This window comes from Elephas maximus, chromosome 4 (genome assembly GCF_024166365.1).
Source record: "Elephas maximus indicus isolate mEleMax1 chromosome 4, mEleMax1 primary haplotype, whole genome shotgun sequence".
Taxonomy (NCBI): domain Eukaryota; kingdom Metazoa; phylum Chordata; class Mammalia; order Proboscidea; family Elephantidae; genus Elephas; species Elephas maximus.
Window position 1 is genome coordinate 112091914 of NC_064822.1, and position 11729 is coordinate 112103642.

Genomic DNA, 11729 nt, shown 5'->3' on the forward strand with positions numbered 1-11729 from the left:
GTGAGTTACAAAGCTAAGATTAGGAAAGGTGATTTTTAAGGGTGATATACTTTTGTTTTCTCATGGAAATAAAGATAATCCCTGAGCTATTAGATAACTTCTTAGACCAATGTTGTGTTTCAATAAACTTGTCTCTATCTCCAGCTGAAAGATTGCGTGTGGGCTTTATTGAACTCTGGACTAGAACCATGTCTAATAGAAGATAACATGACAAAGGTACTCATATTGTCTCTAGCCTAATGGTATTATGGCAGTTGGTTACCTGTTGAGAAAATAACAAACTTAGAGCCGTATTTTACATAAACAAGAATGAATTCTAGATGGATTAAAGAAGTCAATGTAAAAAGCAAAATCATGGAAGTATTAAATATAGAGGAATATTTATATAATTTTGAAGTATGTGGGGAAGACCTTTCTAAATAGAATATGTCACTAAGAATTCATGTTAGTCTGTACAATCCTTTTTTGTAGAACCACATAACAGAAAAGTTAAAAAATGAGGATATGCAACAGACAAGACACACCACGGGTTTACATTCACAATATAATATATAAATATACCCTAGTAATAAATAAGAAAATAAACTCAATGGAAAGTGAATAAAATTTCTGAATAAGCAATTCAGGGATGAGAAATGAAAATATTAAAAATATGCTTTACCTCTATATCAGAGAAAATGAAAATTTAAAAAAGGTAATATTTATACATTAATCACTTGTTATATTCAAACTAATACACCAATCTGTTTTATACACAATCTCCTTTAATAGTTACAATAAACATTAAGGTAGGACTGTTAGTCTTCTCATTTTACGGGTGAAGAGACTAACGCTCATAAAGGTTCAGTAAATTTTGCGAATTTGCAAAGAAATTGGATCTCTTTAGCTTCAAAATCCAGGCACTGTGATCGCGAAGCTATACCATTAAATAAATTGGGATATTATTTTTTCTCTCTGATTGTAAAATTTTTAAATGACTGATAATACCCAGTGTTGACTTAGATGTGAAGACAAGGGCTCATTCTTATTTGTAGGAGCAAAATTTGATGTGAGTACTAAAATTTAAAACTCACACCTAAGTAAGTTTTTTTGCATATGCAAATGATGCATAAGGATGTATTGTCCTATGGTAAATAAGGGTGGGAAATTGGTAGTAACCTAATCTCTCAATCATAATCAAAAAAGTAATTATTAAATTATATACACTTCATCTGTTGTATTCTATGCAATGGTTATAAAAGAATATTTCTATCTAAATAACTTGACAAGGAATGATATCCATTATATACTGTTAACTGAAATGAAAAGAAAATAGAAGAATATTTTGCATAGTATAATTGCATTCGCGTCTAAAGAAAAAAATACTTTCAAGTGTGTGAATGTGAGTGTGTTTCAATGAGAAAATATAGAAATAAATCTGGAAAACAAACTATAAATGCTCAATACTGCCTAATTAGAAGACTGGAGTAGAAGTGGAGGATTTGTTAGGAAATGTGGGCCATTCCTTACACCACTCTATACTGCTGTGACACTTCATCCTTATAACATTAAGCATGTATTACATTTAAAATTAAAAAAAAAAAAATTAAACTCAAGTACTCTTCTGACACTCAAAGCTATTAAAATGCCTTCTTTTATATGTGTTCATTCTGTATCATGCTGATGGAGATATACAAATGAATAAAACATAGATATCACTCTCAAAATTAAGTCCACTATGCTGTAGTTTGCAGCCCTTGTGGTGCTGTGGTTAAGAGATTGGCTGCTAACCAAAAGGTCAGCAACTTAAATTTACCAGTGACTCCTTGGAAACCCTATAGGGCAGTTCTACTCTGTCCTATAGGGTTGCTATGGGTCAGAATTGACTTGATGGCAACAGGTATATGGTGTAGTTTGGCTCTGGATTTAACCTGTCCCAAATGAGGTAAGAATAAATTATTTCTTAAATGTAGCCTGAGTGCCATGTGCATATTAGGAAAATTTTGCATAGTAAAAGGGAGTTTAGCCAGAAACAAAGAAGTTTCCTGAATAAACCAAATGTTTTGACAGCCAGAGTAGCTGGGGCAGGGGTCTGGGGACCATGGTTTCAGGGGACATCTAGGTCAATTAGCATAATAAAATCTACTAAGAACACATTCTGCATCCACTTTGGTGGGTGGTATCTTGGGTCTTAAATGCTAGCAAGCAGCCATCTAAGATGCATCACTTGGTCTCAACCCACCTGGAGCAAAGGAGAATGAAGAACACCAAAGACACAAGGTAATTATGAGTCCAATAGACAGAAAGGGCCACATAAATCAGAGACTACATCAGTCTGAGACCAGAAGAACTAGATGCTGCCCATTTACAACTGATAACTGCCCTGACACGTAACACAACAGAGAATCCCTGATAGAGCAGGTGAACAGTGGGATGCAGAACTCACTTTCTTGTAAAGAGACCAGACTTAATGGTCTGATTGAGACTAGAAGAACACTGGGGGTCATGGTCCCCAGACCTTCTGTTAGCCTAAGACTGTAACCATTCCCAAAGTCAACTCTTCAGGCAAGGATTGGACTGGAGTATAAGATAGAAAATGATACTGGTGAGGAGTGAGCTGCTTGGCTCAAGTAGACACATAAGATTGTATGGGCAGCTCCTGTCTGGGGTGGGGGGGGATAAGAAGGCAGAGGGGGACAAAAGCTGGCTGAATGGACACAGGAATACAGGGTAAAAAGAAGGAGTGTGTTGTCTCATTAGGGGAGAGCAACTAGAAGTACATAGAAAGTTGTACATAAATTTTTGTAGGAGAGACTGACTTGATTTGTAAATTTTCACTTAAACCATAACAAAAAATAAATAAAAGGGAGTTTAGATTTTTTTCTTTTTAGTTTGAAGGTATAAGCTGATTGGTATGCTTTTACTTTTATTTCCTTGTATTGCTCAGCTTTCAGAAAAGTATATGTCATGACATCATTTATATCTTTTGAATTTATTTCTCCTTGTACCTTCCGTTTTTTCATGCTATTCTCTGAGGGATTTATTTGATAACCAAAGAAGGTAAAAGTATTTTATTATCGAGTACTATTAAATCTTCATTTTATCCAGGGAGCTTTTGAATGTTTTCTTTTCCTGTCTCTTAAAGCAGTATTTCCTTAAAATTTACTTAAAGAACTCTTAGAAATACAATAAGTAACTTCTTATTGGAACAATGTGTTTATGTGAAAAGATACACATTGCCATCGAGTCCATATGAGCTCATAACAACCCTATAGAACAGGGTAGAATTGCCCCAAAGGGTTTCCAAGGAGGAGACAGAGGATTCAAATAGCCAACTTTTTGGTTAGTGGCCATAGTTCTTAACCACTGCATCACCAGGGCTCCTACATGAAAAGATAAAAGAAATTTATTTTTATTTATAAGAGAGGATTCTAAGAAACTTATACACAATTCAGCCCCCTTTTTCTTGATGCAAGAGTAGTCCTCTGATAAAGGTGAAGGTGGGCTAAATGACAGTGTCCCGAAATATATTATGAATGAATTACATCTCATATTTTAAATAAATTAACAAAAATCCAGGGTTATATTTCTGACTGGAGACATCAAACATCTGTGAAAGTATGTTCCCTGTAGTTAATAAAATTATTTTTGTCTTTTTCATGTCCATCATTTGATTTAAAAAAATTTACTTGCAATAAATTCCAGAGAAACCCAAATTATCCCTTTAACATATTTAGTATTATTAACTATATGTTGTAATATGTTTCAGTCATTGTTCAAAACAGAAATATAGTCCCCTTCGTTCTGCCAATTTTGCTGATATGATAAAATGTTTATACTCCACAAGAAAGAGAATGATTGACAGGAAAAAAAAATGAAAAAAGTAAAAAAAGTGTTATCATCTTTTATATTAATCACTTATCTGTAAGAATCATTGCTGAGGACAGCCAAATGTGGACAATTTTCTTCATGTTCCCTTCATCCATGCGATATCACCACTTTATGCTTTAGAAAGAGAATAATACAATAGGTGTTGCTGAAAACTTGTATACAGATACAGTTCTGTTGGGCAATCAATAAGGACAGAACAGAGACCAAAACAGATAAAAGTCATTGAGCTTAACTTTTAGCAATTTTTGCTTTCTCTACAGTAAATTCTAAAGAAAATTTTATTTCCTGTAATCATTATGTCATTTAAGAAGGAGACAATGAGATGATTTGGCATTAAAATGCTCATTTATGAGTTACTTTTTGTCCTCAGGCAAGTTTAAGACCAAAATGTAAATATAGTAAAAAAAAAAAATCTGCATAATAATTGTAAATTTCAATTAAAAACACACACACGAATGGGAGGTGGAGGGAACATGGTTCTATAGACAGAAGCACCATGCTATCCCTTCACAGCAAAGGTCCAAAAAACTAAGTAAAACAGATACAAATGGCAATCCTTGTAGCCTAAGTGTCAAATGAAGGGATAAAGAACTCAATCAAGCACAGAATAATATGGCATCAGCCAAATACCAACTTAGGTAATGAATTCTCAAAGAAAAAACAAAATTAAAAGATTTACAGCAGGAAACCAGAGAGGAAAATCTGTAGATGATAATGTCAGAATGGTAAAAGAGGGAATAAATGGTGTAGGTATAGAACTTTCAAATAGAGAGGAACTCAAGGCAATATCAAGTAATAAAAGACTGGTTTAAACTTACTGAGATAGGAGTAAATTTCAAGGAAACCACAAATAAAGTTAGCAAAACTACTCATCAAAATAAAGAAGAAATACATAAAGTCTCAGTAAACACAAAATCTCAAAAATAAAAGAAATAAAAACAAATCCACAAACAAAAGAAATTCAGCACAGGAGAATAAGTAGAACAAAAAAAAAAGCCAGCACCACAAAAAAAAAGACAAAAAGCACTACAAAATGACAGCAATAAACTCACACCTTTCAATAATCACACTGAACATAAATGGCTTGAATATACACATAAAGAGACAGAGAGTGACAGAATAAACAGGACCCATCTATGTGATGTTTACGAAAGACACACGTTAAAAACAAAGACACAAATATATTAAAAATCAAAGGATGAAAAGAAGATGTCGAGTAAACAGCAACCATAAAAGAGGAAAAAAAAAAAAAAGAGGAGTGGCAAAATTAATCTCAGGTAAAGCAGATTTTAAAACAAAATTCACCATAAAAGACAAAATACCCATTGCTGTCTAGTCAATTCTTACTCATAGCGACCCTATAGGATGGTGTAGAACTGCCCCATAGGGTTTCTAAGGAGGGCTGGTGGATTCGAACTGCTGACCTTTTGGTTATCAGCTGAGTTCTTAACCACTGTGCCACCAGTGCACCATAAAAGACAGAGAAGGACATTGTATAATGACTAAAGGGATAATCCACCATGAGGACATAACCATAATAAATATCTATGCACCCAATGACAGGGCTACAAAATACATAAAACAAATTCTAACAGCACTGAAAAGAGAAATTGACAGTTCTACAATAATAGTAAGAGATATTGAAAGTTCTACAATAATGATAGTAAAAGGATAGAACATTTAGAAAGAAACTCAGCAAAGATATAGAAGATCTAAAGGCCATAATCAACCAACTTGGCCTCATAGACATATATATATCATATAGACATAGACATATATATATCACTCAACAGCAGCAAAGTACATATCTTTTCCAATGCACATGGAACATTCCCCTCTACAGACCACATTTTAGGCCACAAAGCAACACTCAACAAAGTTCAAAACTTTGATATAATACAAAACATCTTCTCTGATCACAACACCATAAAGGTAAAAAATTGATAAATGGAAGAGCAGGAAGAAAAAAAAAAATTAAATACATGGAAACTAAATAGCACCTTGCTTAAAAACCACTGGGTAGTAGAAGAAATCAAAGATGGAACCAAAAAATTCCTAGACTCAAATGAGAACAGAAACACACCATACCAAAACTTTTGGGACACAGCAAGGCAGTGCTCAGAGGTCAATTTATAGCAATAGATGCACATATTAAAAAAAAAAAAGAGGGAGAGACAAAATGAAAACATTAGCTATATAACTTGAGCAAATAGAAAGAGAACAGCAAAAGATGCCCACAGCTACAAGAAGAAACGAAACAGTAAAGATCAGAGCAGAAATATATGAAATAGAAAATAGAAACACAGTAGAAAGAATTCAACAAAACCAAGTATAAGTTCTTGGAAAAGGTCAACAAAATCTGCAAACCACTGGTCAAACTGACAAAAGATGAGGATGAAAATAACTCAAATAAGAAGTGAAATGGGGGACAATACAACTGATCCAAGTGAAATAAAAAGGATTATAACAGAGTACTATGAAATCTATACTCCAACAAATTTGAAAACCTACCGGAAATGGACAAATTTCCGGAAACACACTACCTACCTAACACTAACTGAGGTCGAAAATCTGAACACAGACCCATAACAAGAGAAGAGATGGAAAAGGTAATAAAAAGAACTTCCAACAAAAAAAAACCCTGGCCCAGATTACTTCACTGGAGAATTCTACCAAACATTCAGAGAAGAGTTTGTGCCACTCAAACTGTTTCAGAGTATTGGAAAGGATGGGATACTTCTGAATTCATTCTATGAAGCCAGCATAACCCTGATACCAAAACCAGATAAAGACATCTCAAAAAAAAGAAAATTACAGACCAATATCTCTCATGAATATAGATGCAAAAATTCTTAGCAAAATTCTAGCAAATATACTTTATCATCACATGAAAAACTAATATACCCCAACCAAGTAGGATTCATACCAGGTATGCAAGTATGATTCAACATCATAAAATCAATCCATGTAATTCACCACATAATAAAATAAAAGAATCACTTGATCATCCCAATCAATGCAGAGAAGGCATTCAACAAAATCCGACTCCCATCCCTGATAAAAACTCTCAATGCAATAGATACTGGAGGGATATTCCTCAACATAATAAAGGGTATCTATACAAAACCAATAGCCAACATCATTCCTAATGGATAGAGGCTGAAAATGTTCCCCTTGAGAAGAGGAACAAGACAAGGATGCCTTTTATCACCACTCTTATTTAACATTGTGCTGGAAGTCCTGGCTAGAGCAATAAGGCAAGAAAAAGAAATAAAGGGCATCCAAATTGGTAAGGAAGAAGTAAAACTGCCCTATTTGTTGACAAAATCATAATATATATATATATACAGAAAAGTCTAATGATTCCACAAGGAAACTACTGGAACTAATGAAAATATCCAGCAGATTAGCTGGACAGATGATAAACATACAAAAATCAGTTGGATTTCCATACACCAATAAAGAGAATGATGAAAATGAAATCAGGAAAACAATACCATTTATAATACCCCCTAAAAAAATAAAATACCTAGGAATAAATCTAGTCAGGGATGTAAAAATCCTATGCTAAGAAAACTACAAAACCAAAAGATATTTATATAAATGAAAAAATACCATGCTCATGGATAGGTAGACTCAACATTGTGAAAGTATCAATTCTACCCAAGGCAATCTACAAACACAAAGCAATTCTGATCCAAATACCAACAGCATTCTTTTAAAGATATGGAAAAACTAATCATTAACTTTACACAGAAATGAAAGAGGCCCTGCATAAGTAAAGTAGTCCTGAAGAAGAAGAAATAAGTAGGAGGACTCACACTACCTGGCTGATAAGAATCATGGCCCAGTCAAGTTGGCACACCATCTTTATGGTTCACCCCTTGTCAACTTGGCACCGGTACACACCTCCCCAAAGCATACATAATCTCTGAATAAACAAAATTACAAATTCATTCTTGTGCCTAACATGATACAACTAACACAAGTACAAGTGAAAACACACTAGGCCCATTTACATCTTATATTTTATAAGTGAATAAAACACAAATATTTCACGCATGCATACAAAGCAGAAATACTCATAACAATTACAGCTCTCTTTCTGCAACTGGTCACATGGCCATAACCAATATTTAGAACTACCTTCTTCTATCACCCATTCTGTATTCCCTTTTCCCTCAGCAAGCACTTCAGCTGGTTGTAGTTCTTTGCCTGGTAGGGTGACACAAACCCTCATTCCTGAAGGGTTTGGACCATTAGTAGTCATGTTGGAATTGAGTTGTTGTAGTTTTCTATTGACTTTAATCACAGGGCACGGTAGTACTAAGAGATGCCCCAAGGAATCTCCTGCATTTCAGACATACTCTTCTTTGCCTGCATTATATAATATCAATCTGATTTGCTCTTGTTAATCAAGATCAATCACACCAGCCAGTATGGCAACTCCCTTCTGTGCCTTTTGATCCAGAGGCATAAGGAGCCTAAAGTGGCCAGGTGGCATTCTTAGCTTCCGGTTCAATAGAATCAGTGATGTTTCTCTGCATGGGAGCATTCCTGTTTTTGGAACTGAGACCTACAGACCTTCAGAGCATAAGGTCTCAGGGATAAGAAGCAAAAATCTTGCACATAGGTCACTAAGGGTAATAGTGAGTGGTACCACTCCCATTTCTGCCCCTGATTCCTGGATCCATGAATTCTGGCTATGGGAGAAACAGCACCATATATTGGACACTAGTTTAGAGCATACACAGCCTCCTGGAAAATATTGCCCCAACCTTGCAAGGTATTGCCGCCTAGCTGGCTCTGCAATTGAGTCTTTAGGAGGCCATTCCATCATTCTATCAAGCCAGCTGCTTCTGGATGATGGGGAACATAGTAAGACCAGTGAATTCCATGCAGATGAGCCCACTGCCACACTTCATTTGCTGTGAAGTGAGTCCCTTCATCGGAGGCTATGCTGTGTGGGATACCATGAAGGTGGATAAGATATCCTGTAAGTCCAAGGATGGTAGTTTAGGCAGAAGCACTGCACACAAGGAAGGTGAATAGTATCTAGAGTAAGTGTCTATTCCAGTAATGAGAAAATGCTTCCCTTTCCATGATGGAAGTGGTGCAATGTAATCAACTTGCCACCAGGTTGCTAGCTGATCACCTTGAAGGAGGGTGCCATATTGGGGACTCAGTGTTGGTCTCTGCTGCTGGCAGATTGGGCACTCAGCAGTGGCTGTAGCCAAGTTGGCCTTGGTGAGTGGAAGTCCATGTTCCTGGGCCCATGTATAACCTCCATCCCTGCCACCATGGCCACTTTGTTCATGAGCTCATTGAGCAGTGACAGGAGTAGTGGGGGAAAGAGGATGGCTGGTTTCCACAGAACGCGTCATCATATCCGCTTGCACGGTAGCCTGAACCTGTTGCAGAGCCTTCTATTGTTCTGGACCACACTCAAAACTAGCAGCTTTTCAAGTCATTTGATAAATAGGCTGGAGTAACACACCAAAATGAGGAATATGTTGCCTCCAAAATCCGAAGAAGCCCACTAGGCCCTGTGCCTCCCTTTTAGTTGTGGGAGCAACCAGATGCAGTAACTTATCCTTCACGAAATTTTGCTGAGGTGGAAGATGCCTGAATTTTTGTGGGATTAATTTTCCACCCTCTAGCACACAAATGTTTTACAAATAAGTCCAGGATCGTTGACACTTCTTCCTTACTAGGTCCAATCAGCAAATGTCATCAATGTAATAGACCAGTGTGACAAAAAGAAACAATCTTTGATGGTTATGAGGGAGGGAAGGGTGGGGATGGAAAAACACTAAATAGACAAAAGGTAAGTGTTAACATTGGTGAAGGATAAGACTACACAATACTGGGGAAGCCAGCAAAATTTGCACAAGACAAGGTCATGGAAGCTCAGTAAACAAATCCAAACTCCCTAGGGACCGAAATACTGGTTGAGGACTGTGGGGACTCAGGGAACATCTAGCTCAATTGGCATAACATAGTTTATAAAGAAAATGTTCTACATTCTGCTTTGGAGAGTGGAGTGTGGAGTCTTAAAATCTTATGACTGGCCATCTAAGGTACTCCACTGGTCTCACCTTGTTGAGATTAAGAGAGAATGAAGAACACCAAATACGCAAGGGAAAAATTGGTCCAAAGGACTAATGGACCACAACTACCACAGCTTCCACCAGACTGAGTCCAGCACAACTAGATGGTGCCTGGCTACCACTCTTGACTGTTCTGACAGGAATCACAATAGAGGGTCCTGGACAGAGCTGGAGAAAAATGTAGAACAAAATTCTAACTCACAAAGAAAGATCAGACTTACTGGTCTGCCAGAGACTGGAGAAACCCTAAGAGTGTGGCCCCCAGACACAATTTTAGCAGTAATGAAGTCTCTCCTGAGGTTCACCTTTCAGCCAAAATAAGACTAAAGGAGCACACCAGCCCAGGGCAAGGCCTAGAAGGAAGGAGGGGACAAAAAAGCAGGTAATGTGGAACTCAAGGTTGAGGTGGGAGAGTGTTGACACATCATGAGGTTGATAACCAATGTTACAAAACAATATGTATACTAATTGTTTAATGAGAAGCCAGTTTGTTCTATAAACCTCCATCTAAAATACAATAACAAAAAAAATAGAAAAAAAAAAGAATGGGGGGTGGTTTCAGAGGCCTAGTCCAGCTATAACCCCAACAACATACTACTGCTCTATAATGCTAACAATAAATCCTGTGGTATAAGGAAAAAAAAAAAAAAAAAAGAACTATCGTCTTAGGCTAGATTTTCTAGAGAGAGAAAGCCAGTAGACCATGTAAATATCTATACAGAGAGATTTACATAAATGGCTAACACAGTTGTAGAGGCTGGAACATCCCAAGTCCTTGGATGAGGCTGGATGCTTCACGTAGTCATAGGGGCTGGTGAACCCAAGATCAGTAGGTCAGACAGCAGGGCCCTGGCTCACAGGTTGCAAAGACCAAGGAATCACAAGAACGGCAGCCAAGATGGCAGGTAAGCTGCTAGCTAAAGTCCCAAAAACCAGAAGTCAGATGAACAGGAGTCAGCTGCAATATCCAGAGTGAGCAAAAGCCAGTGAGCCTTGTGAGAGTGTCCACCTATATTGTATGCAGGCCACACACCCCCAGAAACCTCCCTTTCAACTGATTAGCTACTCACACCATCCCATCATGAAGGTTATTACATTATATCAAACGACATTGTGGAAGTGATCACATCATTGTATGACTGCCAAACTATATCATAACTGCCAAGCCACTGAGAATCATGACCCAATCAAGTGTTTTGTTGTATATAGTATTGCTGTGAGTCAGAACCAACTTGATGGCACCTAATATAGCAACAATACTACCTAGATAATGATTTCCCCACACTACCCCATTAACCAGTAATGAACATTGATCTCTGATATTTATCTATTCTTGTCAATTCATAAAAGTGAAATCATACATTTATCTTTTTGTGATTGACTTATTTCTCTTAGCATAATGTCCTCCAGGTTCATTCATGGTACAAAATGATTTAGGAACTCATTTTTCTTTATGGTTGAGTAGAATTCCATTATATTTAATTCCGCTTGCTATTTGTCCATTCACCTGTTAATTGGCACTTACGTTGTTTCCATCTTTTTGCTCTGTCAATAGTGCTGCAATGAACGTAGGTGTCTATATGTTTATTTGTGTCACTTTCATTAGATTCCAAGGGTAAATACCTATGACTTGTGATGTTTTCTCTAGAGAAACAAAACCAATAAAGTGTATAAACATATAGAGGGAAAGAAATGGCTCACACTGTAGTAGAGTGTTGAAAATCCCAAATCTGTGGGCCAGGCTGGAGG